The 18,147-nt window shown below is 33.3% G+C and overlaps 1 protein-coding gene across 2 annotated transcripts in view; it reads right to left on the reverse strand.

Annotated features, from left to right (window-relative positions):
- Positions 1 to 16,523, reverse strand: part of LOC129805946 (ets DNA-binding protein pokkuri) — a 72,330-nt gene extending 55,807 nt beyond the window's left edge. For both annotated transcript variants that reach the window (XM_055854236.1, XM_055854237.1), the window contains exon 1: positions 15,463 to 16,523. The gene's annotated coding sequence lies outside the window, so the exon portion shown is untranslated. The remainder of the gene's footprint in view (positions 1 to 15,462) is intronic.
- Positions 16,524 to 18,147: the final 1,624 nt, after the last annotated feature.

The following is an 18,147-nucleotide window of genomic DNA, read 5'->3' on the forward strand; positions in this document are numbered from 1 at the left end:
CTGGCAACACCCATTTATGTGTCACTACAACCCAAGCAAATTTTCCATATTTTTCGCTTTCTGCTGAGTGTATCAACCGTTTTACCAGAAGATCGTGATGAGAGAAAAAGTCTCCATGAAGGATCTAAAGCCAAATGTACATTCACATATTCCTTTTCTTACAACACTTTCCAAGATAAAAATCCGTCTGAAAATCGTGGGAAGGTATTGAGAAATTAGATGATCTTTTAGTTTTCTTCCACTCCTTGTCTCATCGACCTTTTGACTTGTTCTTCTGAGACACGCAGAGCATTTGGATGTGACATCCGGTGTGAAGATTTTTGTCAAATAGGACAGAACGTGGTGAAATTTGTGAAGTAGAAGGCCATTGAGGCATTTGCTTACCTTTTAACACAACAAATAGGCAATATAACTTGTCGATGCATCTTCACAAAGAAACCTCTCTCGTGAAGATGATGCGTCCAAATGTTTGATCATTTTAACTGTCACACGGAGATTGAGACTCAAACTTGACGCATTCCTTTGTCAAAGTGCTGAGAAATGTGGTTTATTTCGGGGAGAAATTGATTTAAGGAGCCACCAATAGCTATCCCAGAAGAAATTCATCACTCTGGCCTCAATGGAAAGGGGGAAAAAGGCACAATTTTTTTTTATGGCTTTTTCGCCTTTAAGATCATCATCACTGAGGCTGAAGACACACACTCAGGAGTATTAAATTGTCATAAAAAATATTTTTAGCCAACAACTTCTTAATACACTCATTGAGAAATCAGCGGCAGATCATCAAAATGAGTTAAGGAATTCAGAAGAGGTGCTTTGGGGTATCAACGTTTTCTTTTTTTTTTTTTTAAAGCACGGGAGGAACAAAATAAATCCCTCTCACCATTTGGCGTCATCACTTCTGCAGATGAGCCCATGTGTTTAGGGAATTTTAGGAAGTTAAAACCACCAAAAGCTCACACATTCGATAACATTGCGGAAAATTCGATGAGACTGCCAGAATATTAGAGGCAATAATCTTTTGGTGTATAACCAAAAAAAAGAAGAATTTACGGTGATAAGCAAGTACATACAGTGTGACAATAAAATTTTCCGTGTTTGAGCATTTTGAGAGACATTATAAAATAAGTTCTTTGATTCGAAGTAGGCACTGAGAAAAAAGAGGGTGCGATTAACTTTTTTTTCCTTAGAACTTTAACACTTTTTATGTGTAAAAATATATCAATATTTTTTAATGTTAATTTTACACCTTTTTGAGAGTAAAATTAACATGAAAAAATTGTAACTTTAACCCCCAGTACACCTAAAAAGGGTAATATTTACACCGATTTCAGATCAATATTGCAGGATAAAATTAACATTTCCGGAATGTTATTTTAACTTTTTCGGATTTCTCTCAGTGGGGGAAAGTACTCTCCCTTCGAACGTTCATGCTTTCGAATAATGTGAATTTTCTTTTAGTTTTCACAAGAAACTTACACATTTCTATCAAATATTAGTTGGCTTTTCAACAATTGTTGATAATACCGTGATAATTTAATGTAAATCTCTTACGAAAAAGAAAAGTAATTCACATTATTCGAAGGCATGAACGTTCGAAGGGAGAGCGCTTTCCCCTAATCATTCGAATTTAAAAATATTTTCAAAGATCTAGTCGAGTTTGATTATCCAATAGTGTCTTGGCTATAAGGTAAATGGAACTCTATTTGCACAAAAAGTCGCTGATGTTCGAGGAATTCAAACTCAGTTTCGAATTTTCAAATAATTTTTTCGCACAAGACTGCGAAAATTTATAAGCATCACACTAAAAAGCTGACCAAAGAGTTACTGTACTGAGTGATTATGAAGAGGTTTATTAATTTTTTTTCTCACAAAAAAAGTGGAGAATAACACATTTTGACAATTTTTAGCACTTAGAAATTCCAATTTCGAAGGATTATTTCAGCGACTTTGCGAAGGAAGTAAGAATGTCTATTATTTTGGGTTTTCAAATAGATCTTCGAATTTTTCGAACTCTACTTGGGAACGGTAAGAATAATTTCTTCTATCCAAAAATTTGAATATTTTTGACAAATAATAGAACCAGTAGGGGAATTCTGTGATTGTTGTCGTATTGTCATAGATTAGTTCGAAACCTGACAGATTTTTCTCTTATAATACATGAGTTCGAAAAAGCAATTCATTGAGTTTTGATGAAATCTCGTTACTTAACGATATAATGCAAAAATTCACTGTCATTTTAATTGCTAGAAATCTCAATTATGTAACTTCTGAAAGTGCCATATGGGCCATATGTCAATGTCATTTTCGAAAAAGCTCTCCTCAAATTCGAATGCAATTTGTCATAGGACATTGTCAGAGTGTTACAGAATTCCCCTACACCAAAGACAACTTTTAACAAAATAATAATCATAGGGATTGCTTTTTTTGCTTACAAAAAAACAATTAAACTTTTTTGATAGATTCTATAAACCAGAGGTGTGCAAGAATCGTTTGAAACCGAACAAACGTCAAATGAAACTTGTACGTTAATATGGTCAAAACGCTACCAGAACAAACTTATTTTGACGTTTATTCGCTTTCAACGGTTTTTGCACACCTCTACTATAAACTCTTATTTTATAATCTGAAAATTCAAAAAGCTTCTTTCGAAAGCAACTAATTAACCTTCAAAGTAGCTGAGCAAAATAATAAACTCAGAAACTTTAAATTCTTTTTTCGATTTTAGAAGATCTTTAATCGGAAACGTAGCTTTAGGAACCAGGATTCTTTTATAACTAAAATTTATTTTCGGGTTCTTGATTTTGTGTTATTAATATAAAATAAGAGTATTTGCGACTGATTTAAAAATATTGATTTTCGAATTATAAAGTAATGGCGCTGGCACACCTTTTCAATTGACTGAAATTCAATCGTTAGAAATTTTACCTCTTACTCTTTCAAACTGAAATCAGATATAGTTGTCTCTTTCTGCCAAATGAAATTTAAAATTGAAATTGAAAATGACATTGAAATTTCAATTTCCATTTGACAGAAAGAGGTAGCTATATCTGATTTCAGTTTGAAAGAGTAAGAGAGGTAAAATTTCGATCGAATGAATTTTACTAAATTGAAAAGGTGTGCCATCGTCATAAGTAAATAATATTTGGTAGGCTTTTTTTTAATTTACTTATTACTTTTGGATTGGTTTGGAACCATTTCGAATGATCCAACAATTCTAAAAACTTTCGAAATTCGAATATACTTTCGTACTTAAAAAACATTGAATTTAAGTCTTTTAGAGGGAAAAGAAAATTTAGATGTTACTCATTATTGAAGCAACTTGAAACCTTTGCAAAGTTCTATTTGGAAATGATGTTTTATAGTTATTAAAGCGATCAACGAAAAATTAAGGTAAAGTATCCTGTAGTCGGCCGGTTCCTCAACTCGGCCAGCCGGGTTATTTATTCAATTAACTTAGGTTTGCTACAATATGGTTTCACAGATCTAACATTATAAGGTCTATTATATAATATATAACGTAAAACAGTAAAAATTTTATAGCAATTCACTATAAAACGTTAAAAAATTGGTTAAATAATTCAACTGACCGAGTTGAGGAACTGGCCGCCTTGAGGATACTTTACCTTATTAATCGATTTTAATGATTTTCTAGGCTCAATGTATTCAAAGCTTAAAAAAGTGCTAAAGTTACAAAGAGTTCTTCGCTTTTCAATTGACAGCTGTCAAAGACACGAGAAAGTCAAAATAATCCGATTACGCGATACTCGAATGGGCTTTTATCCATAATTTGCGATCCTAATCTGCTGAATACCGGAGAGCTCTGAGTAATTTGGAAACCTTGACTTTAAGCCTTTCATAGAAAACATAGAAAAATTCTATGTTTTTAACCAATGAGCCAATTTCAAGTCTTAATTTCAAGAGATCATTTTGGTTATCATTTTCTATATTTATGTACTTCCACTATGAGTTATCTATCTTTATGGTCACACTGTTTGGCCAATCTTTTCTGCTTTGATCATGAAAATTGAAGAAAGGTTAGGAGGAGGTGGAACAACAAAAAAACTTGCAATTTCATCGATTGCGCACCAACCCAGCAAAGGGGGGAGATTATAGATTTTGGTGATTTCCGAAAGGAATTCCCCTTGAACAATAATAAATTCACAGTTCGATTATCATTTGTGACCACTCTCAAATGACTGACTTATCGTATTTGTCAATTATCGCGCTCAACAGTGACGCCATTCGTGTGTTCGTCATATGAAAGCCCAGGGAGGAATATGAGCTTCAAAGAGGGAGGGTGTGAGCTGAGGCACAGATGTTGCAATTAATTTCCTATAGTACGCTCACCCTCAAGAAGACCTAGGGTCCATCCATCCCTCTTGGAAAGCAGAATTCTATAATGCACTTTGCGTACTGCTCGCTCAAAAACGATTCACCCAGAAAACACAAGTCCAACTCATCATCAATTTCCCCTGCATCCCGTGGATTGTTTCTCAATTATTTGCAGAAGGGTATCATCGAGGGGTAGCACTGACTGACAATGGACTCCACAATGAAACCTTAAATGGATTCGTGGTTGTACTTCGTGACAAAAACTCTTTCCCTTTAGCTCTCAGGGGACTTGGAGAAGAAAAGGGGTGAAAAGGGTGAAAATTTTCCAATTTCACTCTCCTGATCCCATCATCTCTCTTCCGGGATGTCAATGTACCATGAGTTTAGTTTTATGTAGAGGGGTTGCACCCTAATTTAAATATTTATGTCATTGCAGAGGCCATCCCTCCCGCATATTTTGGTGCACAGCAAGTGACGCACTTTCTCGGGCATTGGCACAAGAAGATGATTCTAGGCAAAATTGCTATGTGCCTGGCAATGTTGTGCAAAATATGTCAAACACCACATTTAAATGATGATAGTGCACAAAACTGGAGTGAATTGTCAGGAAAACTCCCCCAAAAGTGTACAGGCAGCAAACAAGCGATATCTAGCAATTTGCTTACATCGGTTGCAATTACATTAAAGGATTTTCCACGCAATCAAATTAAGCTATTCACTAAGAATAATTTTCTGGAGATTTTCTAAGAAAGATTCTGAGATTCAACAAAATAATCATTATCAAAGAAGAGTTATAAAGGTCAAAAATGATCTCTGGAAATTCAAGGAAGGAATCTCTGAAAGAAGATTTCTTCGAAATTTAGAATTCGGTTTTGATCAATTTCGAACGACTCAACGTTTTCGAAATTAATGTCTCTGGCACATCTTTTAGGTCAAGAGGATTTCATAAGGTAAAAAAAATTCAAGGGACGGATAACTGTGCCATTTACGATTCACTTGAATGCCGATTTTTTGCAGCCAATTCGTCAGAGGTGTGCAAGAATCGTTGAAACCGAATAAACGTCAAAATACAGTGCCCGCTTTGTAATCCGGATGATTGGGAGACAATGTGACAGATGTCAGCTTCGTAATCCGGATGGATCTTTTGAATTTGTTCAAAATCTCGCAAATATAATACAAGTTTTTTTTTGGTTTAGAATAAAAGTTTTTAAAAAAAAGATTAAAAAGACATAATTAGAGAATTCTATCTTATTATACTTCATTTATTAGACAAAAACATCACAGGATAATTCATTTTCATTGCTGAAGACACATGCATACATGACCTCAAAATTATTTTAAATGTAACCGTCGGTAACTTGTTCGGATTACGGCGATCCGGATTAGAGAGCGGGCACTGTAAGTTTGTTCTGGCAACGTTTTGACCACTGACGTACATGTTTCATTTGACGTTCATTCGGTTTCAAAGGTTCTTGCACGCCTCTGCAATTCGTCGATTTCATAGAAAAAAGAAAAATAGTGCCGATCTGCAAATTTTTAGCTCCAAATCACCGCTCACGGTTTACTCAAAAAGACACTTTTTGCACCCCTTGAAAAATTTATTCTTCAGTCTATCTCACTCTTTCTGACATAAAATTGTATCGAACTAAATTGAATTTAATGGAATGTTTAAAAGAAAAAAAGAGTGCGAAAGAATAGGATAGACATTTATAAAACTTATGAGAAAGAAAGGGATGTGAATTTCGACTTTATGAAATTTTCCTTACCTAAAAGGTGTGCCGAAGCCATAAGAAAAGTTTTCGAAATTAATTTCGAACTTGAAGATCTTATGGCACTCACACAGCTTTTCGTTTGAGTGAAATTCAATCGACTGAGATTTTGCCTCTTACTCTTTCAATCTGAAATCAGATTAATTATCTCTCTCTGTCAAATAAAAATAGAATTTGATAATGAAAATGAAATATAAATTTCAATTTTGGTTTGACATAAAGAGGCAATTATATTTGATTTGAAATTGAAAGAATAAGTTATGAAATTTCAATCAATTGAATTTATTCAACTGAAAAAATATGCAAGCGTTATTAGAATCTTTTTAGAAATGGATAAATTTAATCAAAATCTTAAGGTTTTAATGGCTTAAATATTTCGAATGAAACAACTTTTCAAAAATATCGTGAAGTTTTCGAAAATCAAAATCGGATCAAAAACAGAAAATCAGATGCAGATTCTAACGAGCTTTCCTCTATTTTTCTTTAATTCTGGAATTAAAGTAGTATTATTGTAGTAGTATTATTGTAGTAGTAGAATTATTGTAGTAGTTTAATCTTTTTGAAATAAAAAAAAATCTTTCGAAATATAATTTTTAATCAAGTTTCTTCGAAAATTATCTAAATTCTAAATAATGAATAATCAAATTTTTAATAAAATTTTCAATCTCATTATTAAAATTTATAATCGATATTTTATGGTTTTAAAAATTTTCAAATGAACAAGGTTTTTTTTTCTTAAAAAAGGATATTTTTTCGAAATTTATCTTTTAGGAAATATCTTAAAATTCTATTTCAATTAACAAAAGGACTTTAAAGACGAGAAGACATACAATTCTTTCGAAATTCTAAAATAAAGAAAGACATGAATCATCCTCGAAATATATGAAAGTATTTTTTTCAATATTTTGAAAATGGCTTTTCGTAATTTTTTGTAATTAATTTTTAATATCTAAAATATTTAGTTTTTAAATATATTTCGGCATAATTTATTAGTCTAAAAATATCAGATTTAAACCTTATGGATTCATTGTTCAAAAGAAAACGTAAAATAACATCTAGACTAAATAAAAAATTATTATATTCGAAATATAAAAATCTAGTGAAAATTAAGAAATAAGTATGAGAAAACTTAATTTTTATTTCTATTTAATTTATTTTCTATTTAATGTTTTTCTTAATTTTTGATTTTATTTATTTTTTTTTACAATTGTAAGAGGAATAGCTCTAATTTTTGGACATTTTCAATATTCCATAAGGTAGCAATCTTTAAAAAATATGTCTTAAATTAACATTTTCGAATTTTAAAATAAATTATACTCAATATCAAGAATATTTTGATCTTAGACTGAGACAAAATATATTAAAATATTGCATAGGTTAATAAGAAAACATTTTATATTGTTGTATTCCTAATTTTATATTTTTTATCATATTAATATTACACTTTAAAAAAAACACTTTCTACTCTGGTACTACTTCTCAATGGAAAAGTCTGGATAATTATAACACTTATATAGCTCTTTCAAATTCGTTTTAAATTAGTTATTCTTTAAATTATCAAATAAACTAACTTTTTTTTTGTTCTTTGAATAGATTTAGGATTGGATTATTAAAGTCAAATGACCAATTAGTTTTTAAAAAATTAATAATAGTTTCTATTTATGATTTTAAGGCCTGTAAAAAAAATTATTTTCTCGTTTTAATATGCTTGTAAATTGAGTGATCCAATTAAAAGACCATTTAATCCAATTAGCGAAAAGGCGACCCATGATGACTTATTTCAGCATTATCATTATTTTATACATTTTCTTAAATATTTTTGATAATTTTTTTTATATCATGTTTCTCAATGAAACAGTGAATAATTCAATGGATTTAGAAGAAGTAAAAAAGAATTTGATCAGTCCAAAAACAAGCGTTTAAGTAGCGCTCTTCGGAAAACGATCCAGTTATGCCACCTTGAAATAATCCCAACCCAAAAGCTTTGCATTTTAGTGAGTCTATACCTTTCTCGAGGAAAATTGTGTAGCAAGATAAGGGTGGAGTGAAACCTTAATAAATATCAAGGGGATGGAAGGAGAATCAAGTGAAATAAGCCACTGTGCTGTAGAACAATAAAAAAGACCATGTTGTTTTCTTAAGGGTGTGGATTTTGGACTCTAAAACATCCCAAGAAATCTCAAAATGCTCTTCTTCGAGGAGACAAAAGGACTCGTTGACCAGAGAAAGACATCAAAGTCTTGCCTAACTATCCGACCTTTCCGCCGCAGGCCAAAAATAGAGATTTTCACCAGTCCTTCAAGCAGTCATTTAGGGTCAATCTCTTTTTGCTAATCCCTAAAATGGTCAGAAAAACTATCACTTTTAGCAAAGTACCAACGGTCACTTTTATGACGAGCTAAACTCAACGTTTTAATGACTTCTTCTGTGTCGCATGGAACAACTTGGTAAGATATCTTTTTTTTGGTGTGAAATGCTTCCCAAAGAGAAATTTGATTAACCCGCATATTTTTTTTTTCATCTTCTTCATGGCTCTTTATTGCCTTTGAATCTGGTTTCTGTCGCATGTCCAATTTGACCCATTCGATCTTGTGTCAATATTTGGATGACTGTTTCTTTAGGCAAATACATTACTTCGCGTCCACATCCAAATTGACGACGTATCCGATGTTGATTTGGGTACCTCGGACGCAGCTCCGTGATAATGAGATTATCACAAAAAATTTTTACCCGCGAAAGTTCTCACAATGCTGCAAAGTGAGTCAAAGATTTGCATTGCGTGTGAGACTTCCTCTATCAACATCAACGTATTGTTACTTCGTATTGGCCATAGCAATTTTCTGCAAGATTCTTGGTGTCTGACGAAGTGCTATTGTCCAACTCTTCAATTCCGACACTGCCACAAAGCCACAACTTATGTAATTGAAGATAAATCAAGTTGGTCTGTTTGCTTAGTAAAAGTCAACATTTACTATCTACAATCTTGGGTTAATTATGAAAAATTGAATAAATTAGGGACTAATTGTGATTTTCGAAACACTAAATTAATTTTACGATACAACCAGAGGGATCTAAAATAAGTATAGGGATCTTTTTTCGATCGAGAATGCCTCAAATGGTTAAAGAATAAAGCATAAAGATTAAAGTATTAAGATTAAAAAATTAAGAATTTTAAATTAGGGAATATAATTATTTTTTCTCACTTTTTTACAACTTTGTTGTTTTTTTTTAATGTTTCAATAATAAATTGCAAGAGGGATAACCATATTCTTTTATGAAATAAAAAAGAGAATAAATGTATTTAGTAGGGGGATGTAGGGCTACGTTGAGCTGTGAAGTAGGGCCTGCCTAAAATTTAATTTGGATACATTATTGTTTTGTCTTTTTAAATTACATTATGATAAAGCCCAGCTTCCTTTAGAAACCCACAGAAAAATAAAGTTTTTAATACAGCCCCAGCTCAATATAGCCCTACCTCCTCCTATGTTATTTATCTTGATAATTAAAAAGAGTTCTAGGAGAAAAATTTAAATGTTTACACAGGTCGATCTATCCTCATATTAAATCTCAAAAAGTTTATGGAATATTTATTTTAATAGTTCTTTTTTTTTAATTCTTTCAGAATGCCCCAGAATGAGATTGAATCTTCTATGAGGATCTCCGGTGATCGCCTATGGAAATATTGTTTCACGTAAAGAATAAATAAATTTTCTGTCTTGCTCAGAGCTTTCAGTACGAATGTAGATCTTATTCAGTGCGGTTCGAACTGAGCCAAGACAGGAAATTTGTTTTTCTTCTTGAGATGAAATAAAATTTACACTGGCGATTACGGGAGGTCCTCATAGAATATCCACTACGCTAGCTCATTTTCCAACAAAGATTGAATCTTTACGAGATTCCGTAATAGGTTTTACATCACTATCACAATTAGGTAGGTTGTAGTTCATCCATGCACAAAATATTTCCTCAAAAAGAATTTTCAAATTCAAATATTTCGGTCTTAAGCTTTGTATTAAATATTTGTAAATAAAAACAAAAAGTTGAAATTTTTTAAAATTTATTTTATTTTGAAATGGGTTTTGAATCTCAAAATATTTTTCAAAATAAATAATTTTCTGAAAATTTGAAGTCTATTGGCTTATTCTAAGAATATTTTCTTTAACCATTTCACAAATTTTAATGAACGTTTTGGCAAACTTGTTTTAAGAACTTTTTTTTTTTAGATTTTATGGTTTTCAAACGGATTGGAAGTTAGGAGCAAAATTACCACTGAACGTTTACGTTTACAACGTTTCAAAAATTAAGTAATATTTGCGTTCTATCGATGAAGTCAAATAAAAATAAGGATCTTTAAGAGATTTTCTCTATCTCCTCCCCTTGCAACAAGTAGTAAAAAATCTCGGTTAAAATTCCGAAAGCCAAAATCCTGAATTCTTAAGTGTTGTAGCTACTCCCATGATTGTTGGGGCAAAGGGAAATTTTCTGTGTTTTGGAAAATTATTTCACATATCCACCGTGTAATTTCGACTCTTTCAAGATTTTGACCATTCGGAATTTTGGTTTTTCAAGATTTAGGCTTTTCGAGATTTTGACCACAGAATTTTAGCGTTCGGGATTTTGGCTTTCGGGATTTTGGGTTTCGTGATTTTGACTTTTCGAGGTTTGGATTTTCGGAATTTTGGCTTTCATGATTTTTACTTTCGTGATTTTTGATTTTCATGATTTACGCTCTACAAGATGATTTAGGCTTTTCGAGATTTTGACTATTCAGGACTTTAGCGTCCGGGATTTTAGATTTCGGGATTTTGCGTTTCCGGAATTTTGGGCTTTCGGAATTTTGGCTTTTCAAGATTTTGGCTTTTCGAGATTTTGACTATACAGAATTTTAGCTTTCGGGATTTTGCCTTTCGGGATTTTGGGTTTCGTGATTTTGGCTTTTCGGGGTTTGGATTTTCAGAATTTTGGCTTTCATGATTTTGACCTTCGGGATTTTTGCATTTCAAGGTTTAGGCTGTACAAGATGATTTAGGCTTTTCGAGATTTTGACTATTCGGGATTTTAGCGTTCGGGATTCTGGCTTTTCGGGATATGGATTTTCGGAATTTTGTCTTTCATGATTTTGACTTTCGGGATTTTTGCTTTTAAAGGTTTGGGCTGTACAAGATGATTTAGGCTTTTCGAGATTTTGACTATTCAGGATTTTAGCGTTCGGGATTTTAGATTTCGGGATTTTGGGTTTCCGGAATTTTAGCTTTTCAAGATTTAGGCTTTTCGAGATTTTGACTATATAGAATTTTAGCTTTTGGGATTTTGGGTTTCGGGGTTTGGATTTTCAGAATTTTGGCTTTCATGATTTTGACCTTCGGGATTTTTGCTTTTCAAGGTTTAGGCTGTACAAGATGATTTAGGCTTTTTGGGGTTTTGACTATTCAGGATTTTAGCGTTCGGGATTTTGCCCTTCGGGTTTTAGATTTCGGAATTTTGGGTTTCCAGAATTTTAGCTTTACGGGACTTTGGATATTCGAGATTTCAGCCTTCGGGATTTTTGAAGCGTCTCTCGGCTTAAGCCGTAAGTCTTGCCAGGACAATACCCCATTGAAGATTTAAAAGATTTTGATTTTCATCTTCGAATCGAAGAACTAGGACCCTATCTTCGAATAAGCTCTTTTTTAAAATACTGCCCCAATGCCCCAAGTTTCCAGAAAAGAATCATGGACTAAATCCATTGATTCTTCGGAAGCTAGCGTGCTTTTCCCTAATACCATTTCGGCGTGGCTATCTTCGAAATCATACTTTCCGTAGATAACGTGAAGGCCTTGCCTTAAGTTTTCTCCACCACATCAATAGGGGCCTGCTTTTATTTATCATTAGCACTCATTGAACACTTTCCGCTATGTCGACAGACAACAGACTCCGTCTTTTGCTGTTTCTTTCTCGCGACCAAGCAGCAATACTTTATCCGCGAGAGACAACAATTTGTTCAAGCAATGCGGAAGTAGAGTTCAAAACCTGCGAGAATATATCATGTCGTACCATCTCAGTCGTACTCACGGTATGTTCTGGGTATGTTGGGTGAGACAACAAGCATCAACCGGTGAGTATATTGCAATTGAGCAAAGATACTTCACTGCTTCCTTCTTGCGGAATCCATCCACAAGAGTATTCTTTGTTCCCGGATTTTGTGGCGGCGGCGGCGCAAGAAATTACCCACCCCCGCATTTGCCTTTTTTCCTCTTTCCACCCAACCTTCCATGCAAAAGCCCCAACAGATGCCAACCAATTTGCAAGCAGTTACCAAGAAGTGACCAAGTATCCCTATCCCGCCAAACACTGCGAGCAAAAATTATTATGTGTGCAGAAGAGATCGTCTTCGACAGAAATTCGCATTAGTCACATATTGCCTGTTCGCATGAGAAAACATAAATCACACGCGAAAAACGTCACATTCCTCAATCACTTTGTATTTTCCTCCCGCAAAAAGTGATCTTTTCTTGTCTCTCAACTTTATTCTCCATTCTGTTTCCTCATTCGTCAACTACTTGGCCTGGGTTGTTATGAAAATTAGCAATTCATACAAGGGAGTTTAGCTTGAGACTTCTCTTTAAGATTCCAATTTCACAAAGTCAAACACAAAATGTGAGATAATCTCTTTGGATGCTACTCTTCTGAATTTCAAATTCTATCTATACAAGTGTTGAGTAGTACAAAAAAAAATACTAAATTACAGCCACTGTGTATTCGGGTGTATATCGATGGGTGGGATATTAATAAAGAATGGGAATACGGAAGTGTGACCATAATGAATGTTCAAGCAAGTCTCTTTCCTCCTCACACTCCTCACAAGTATTTTAGTGCTATTTACATAAATGTGACTGAAATATACTGAGCGAAAAATAATTTCTTGGAACAAGAATGAGACAATTAAGAGTTCTTTGTGGAAATGTTGACTTGAGACACTGAGATACTTGCTGAAAGTCTATTGATCTTGATGAAAATTTTATACTAAAACTCACCGAAAATTTAGAATTGCTTCAAACCCGTTTCATGAAATTTGTCGAAAAAAACCCTAACTTGACGAAAGTTGATTCAGTAACCGTATGGCATTGTCATATGAAAAATTTGGAAATTTTATGAGGTAACTTCGGGAAAACTGTTTGAAAATGCGATTTATATTAATTACTGTGAGCTTCACAGGGCTCACAACACTGTAATACCGAATTTACCATCAACATTTGTCATATGACATTATCATATTGTTACAGAATTCCCTTACAGGAAAAATATATCATATTTTTCTTAACGAATTTTCAAAGGTTTACAGAAGCCTGTTAGAAATCTACTCCGAAAATTTTATACTAACGACAACTCGACGAAAGTGTACTGAACTTGACGAAACTAAGCGGCGGATGTTTTAGTCCTTCCGGAAGGTTTACAAATTATTCTAGATTGTTTACAAACTCTTTAAAAATCTTGTCTAAAAATATTCTGAATTTAAATGCTTCAGAATACACTCGGATCTTCGTAGTCCGGCACTTCTATATCCGTGTGACAGCTGTCAAAGGCTGACGGTTGATGAATTTAAAAATTCTTTTACTAAACATGCAATATAGATTTGTTTCTAATCTTTTCGTTAAATTAAATTAAATTCTCATGCAAAAATATTCCAAATAGTGAAATGAATTTGAAAAAGTTTTTTCTACATATTTGTTGGCTTTTTGAAAGCTCAGCAAAAATGTATTGGACTTAACGAAAAAAACAGAGAACATCAATTAGTGTAATATTTTTAAATTCAGATTGATTATTTTATTTATTTTTTAGACGTTTACTGTCTTAGAAGGCACTCGGTAAAACCTGAAATCTAGCCCTGTTGTAAATTTTGTTCAACCTAATTTTGTAATAAAAAAGTTGGTCTAAAGTAATGCTATTGTGTACGAAAAATCTATAAAAATAGTTTTTTTTTCAATACTTATGCGAAATCACAAAATAATTTAGATTTGTATAAATTAAATATGAAATTCGTCTAAAAGTATCTTCAAGCAAAATTTGTCTAATATTGTGTTACGTTCTTCTTGATATACTGAAAACTCGTCTAAAGTGTCAAGTTGACTACGAAAATTCATAATGAATGAATTTTAAATTTCTTAAGTAACGATTATATCAGCAGACATTAAAAAACAATAATTTAGTTTTGTAAATTGTCACATGGTTTAAAACTGGTCGAAAGCGTATTTATGGACCAAAAACGGTTTCTAAAATTGGTAGAAAAGTACATATTGAATTTCTTAGTTTTTACGAAAAATTACTTACACCAATTCCTTTTCAGTAACTGATTAATAATCCCGTATAAATTGGGTTGATCCAAGTAAGAATGTCCTAGACTCGTCTAAAGAGTTCTAAAGTCAAATTTCTATTCGAATTTGACATATGAGTAATAAAAAGTGTCTGTAAAAAAGTACAGTATGTTTTTTCAATTGTCCCCTTGCTTAAAACTGGTCGAAAGCGTATTTATGGTCTAAAAATTGCTTCAAAACTCAAGTAAAAGTACGTGTTGCAGTTCTTAGTTCTTATAAAAAATTACTAACACAAGTTTATTTTCAACAATGAATTGAAAATATTTAAAATAGTAATCTCGTATAATCTGGATAAATGTCTAAGTGAGTATATCCTAGACTCGTCTAAAAAGGTCTTAAGTGAAATTTCTATTACAAATTAATGTATGAGTAATAATAAGTTACTGTAAAACAATACAGTATTTTTTTTAGTTGTCCTTTTGCTCAAAACTGGTCGAAAGCCTGTTTATGGTCTAAAAATGGTTTCTAAACTTTGTAGAAAAGTACGTATCGCAGTTCAAAGTTTTTACGAAAAATTACTGACCCCAATTTATTTTCAGTAATTGAAAATTTTCAAAATAGTAATCCCGTATAATCTGGGTTAATCTAAATGACAATGTCCTAGACTCGTCTAAAGAGTTCTAAACTATAATTTCTATAAGTATTTGATGTATGAGTAATAAAAACGGCCCCGTAGACACTTAGGGACTTTATATAAAAACTGGTCGAATTTTAGACCACTTGCCGATTTGTTTGTTTTTGGTGTTAAACCAGTATTAAAGTGAACTTAGTGTATTTATGTGATCTAAGTATCACATCTAAGTGGAAATTATTGATTGTGAAAAAATCTTACGACATTAGAACTCGTAAGATTTTCTCTCAGTGCTAATAAGCAATTTCCGGAGAAGTGAGGAAATTGAAAACTATCTCGCGGGAAACTATTATACAAATCAGGGAATTTTCCCAATCTTTCTCCCTCTCACTCGCACTAAATGGGTAAAGAAAATCTAGAAGTATGAAGTAGTTACCTTCTGATTTGATAGTTGAATCTATTTGTTGATTTGTCTGTTGAACAGATACGTAATCCAGTCACTTGTAGCAGCGATATAGTTGAAAGATATGATATTCTTAAGCATTCGTATTTGCTCTATTACAGTGGAAAATCCATAAAACACTTCCCTCGAGCACTTTGTGTCTAAAATAGTACATTTGTCGTTTATGAAAACACACACTCACAATCAATTGTTGGCAAATAATATATCAACTTCCGGATGATGAATCTTGTGTGGAGATTTTCCTGTCTTAAATAGCCATAAACTTAAGGCTAATCTCAAATACACTGTGTAGGTGGATAAATCTCTATTTATAAAATCTCATTTGTTTTCTCCCCTTGATTAACATTTAATTTTTACGATGTACATATCTCACGAGAAAAATACACCATCGAAGCACTAAGTTTTTATTTATTTTTTTGGATTCTTGAGAATGTTTCTTTCACGTCTTCTGTGGTCTGTTAAATCACTCCAAAGAGATTTTCAATCCCGCTAAATTATTGGGCACAATTTTGTTGACACCTTTGTACTCCTTAGGGGGATCCCTTTTTGGCTGATATTGAGTTCCGTCCAAGGATGGTAAGAAACGCACAGTTTTGCACATGAAACACCACACAAGGAGCACAACAAGGAATTATCCTCAATTTTGCTATGTTTCACCCTTCTTAGTGATTACAGTTACTCTTTGTACTTTGATTTATCTCTACCTCGTTTTTTTTTTGCCGAATGCAAAAATATCCGTCACTCTGAGATCCCTGCACTTTGAACCGTTCACAAGAGCTAAAATATCCGTTTTTTTTTGTTTTGGTTTAAATCACCATGTGAACTTGTAGCAAAATGATTGGACCTCCCTTTACCGAATGGTATTCCGAAAAGAAAAGAAAAACAAAATCTTATGTTTGGGATGAACAAAATCGTACTGTATGCTGTTGCCGTATAATCCACACTGTTTCGACCCGTGCTTTCAAGTCAAGAAGAGAACTTTTCGTCGTGCGTCGACGAAAGACCATCGACTACTGCCCGACTGACTACGGAACGGCGTGCGACAAGTGGAAAAGTGGAAACGTGTCCGTTCGCTTCTTGATTTTTCACTAACACTAGCAGATGGCGGTGTATTGGTGCGACAGAGTGGGGTAGGCAACCTTTTCTCTCAAGCCTTAATCCTACTTCTGATATTGTTCCACACGTTCCACAAATTCTATCCCTATTACTCCTAACATGCCTCCCCAGTCAGATCAAACGTACCCTTACCTCCTTACATACCCGGACCAACATCGGATACCCCATATTCTAAAAGTTCCCAACCTCTGAACACTTGCTGTCCAACAAACCATACCCGAAGAAGCCAATTCGTATGTGTTGAACCCCTGCAAATGTGTCTGTGGTGTTGGAATTGGAAGGAATTGTTGCGCTTCCGTATATACTCAAGAGAGTAAGTCCCCCACTGTCTTTTTTTTCACGTGGGCGAGAGTGAGACAATCGATGTGTGGTATTTAATTTATTTATACAGAACAAAATTAAAACAAACACACATACACAGTATCTCAGCAGGAGAGATTCACCAATACATCAGTGGTTAAAGAATCAAGAGAAGATGCTCAATATGTGGTCTTTAAAAGAAAAATAATACACCAAATGATTGTGTGCGAAGTGAGATCTCACACTCCCGTATCGAAAGATTAAAAAGCAATTCATTTAGATCTCATCTCTGCTATACTTCTCGTTTTTTTTTGGGGTTTTCCATCCCAGGGAAAAACTTATCGAGTCCACATACTTCCTGCATTACCAGCAGATTTTGTCTCAATACCGTAACCCCGCACTCACCCCTACGCAACCTCGCACTGGTAGCTGAGGTATTTGGTCATGTATGTTTCTCTCAGTGTTGTAGCCCCGCGGAATGTGTCTTTCGTAGCCGCGAGAGTTTGAGGTGAAGGAGGAAGTGCCGAGATTTTTGTGCTATTGTATAATATCCCGGCTGATATAGGCTAAAGTGCCTAAAAGCAAAAAGGAGTTTACCGCATATTTCTATTGAGATATTCAAGAGTTGTCAACATATTGAACTTTTTTTTAGGTACTTTAATAGATTTCTTGTAGGCATAAACATACTTTTGGTCATTAAACTTTTCGTCTCTCGGCTTAAGTCGTAAGTGTGTTTAGAGCATTACTGTGTTATCACACTTGCACATTAAAATTTTAATATGATTCACATTAATTGTCGCTGGTGAGAGTCCAAATGTGTAATTTGTGTGTTTGAATCATTTTATATTCAAAATTTGATCTATTTGTCGATAAAAAGGTAGACTTGGCCCGTAAAATTTGATATAAATTGATTTATAGCATTAATGTGAAAAATTAATGCGATTTTCTCTTTAATTTTTTAATGTGAAAAATATTTATGCTTTAGGTAAATTTAAACTTATTTTTGCAGGCCAAGTCCACTTCTTTATCAATAAATAGAAAACCCAAAATATTAAGTGACTCAAAGACACAAATAACATATTTGGACGCTCACAAGCGACAATTAATGTGAATCACATTAAAATTTTAATGTGCAAGTATGATAACGCCGTTAGACCCTTATTGATTTTCCCCATCTTATAAATCCTTGTAGGATTTATAAATCCTACAAGGTTTCGAGGATTGTTGTCCTCTTAATCAGGC

This window comes from Phlebotomus papatasi, chromosome 3 (genome assembly GCF_024763615.1).
Source record: "Phlebotomus papatasi isolate M1 chromosome 3, Ppap_2.1, whole genome shotgun sequence".
Lineage (NCBI taxonomy): Eukaryota > Metazoa > Arthropoda > Insecta > Diptera > Psychodidae > Phlebotomus > Phlebotomus papatasi.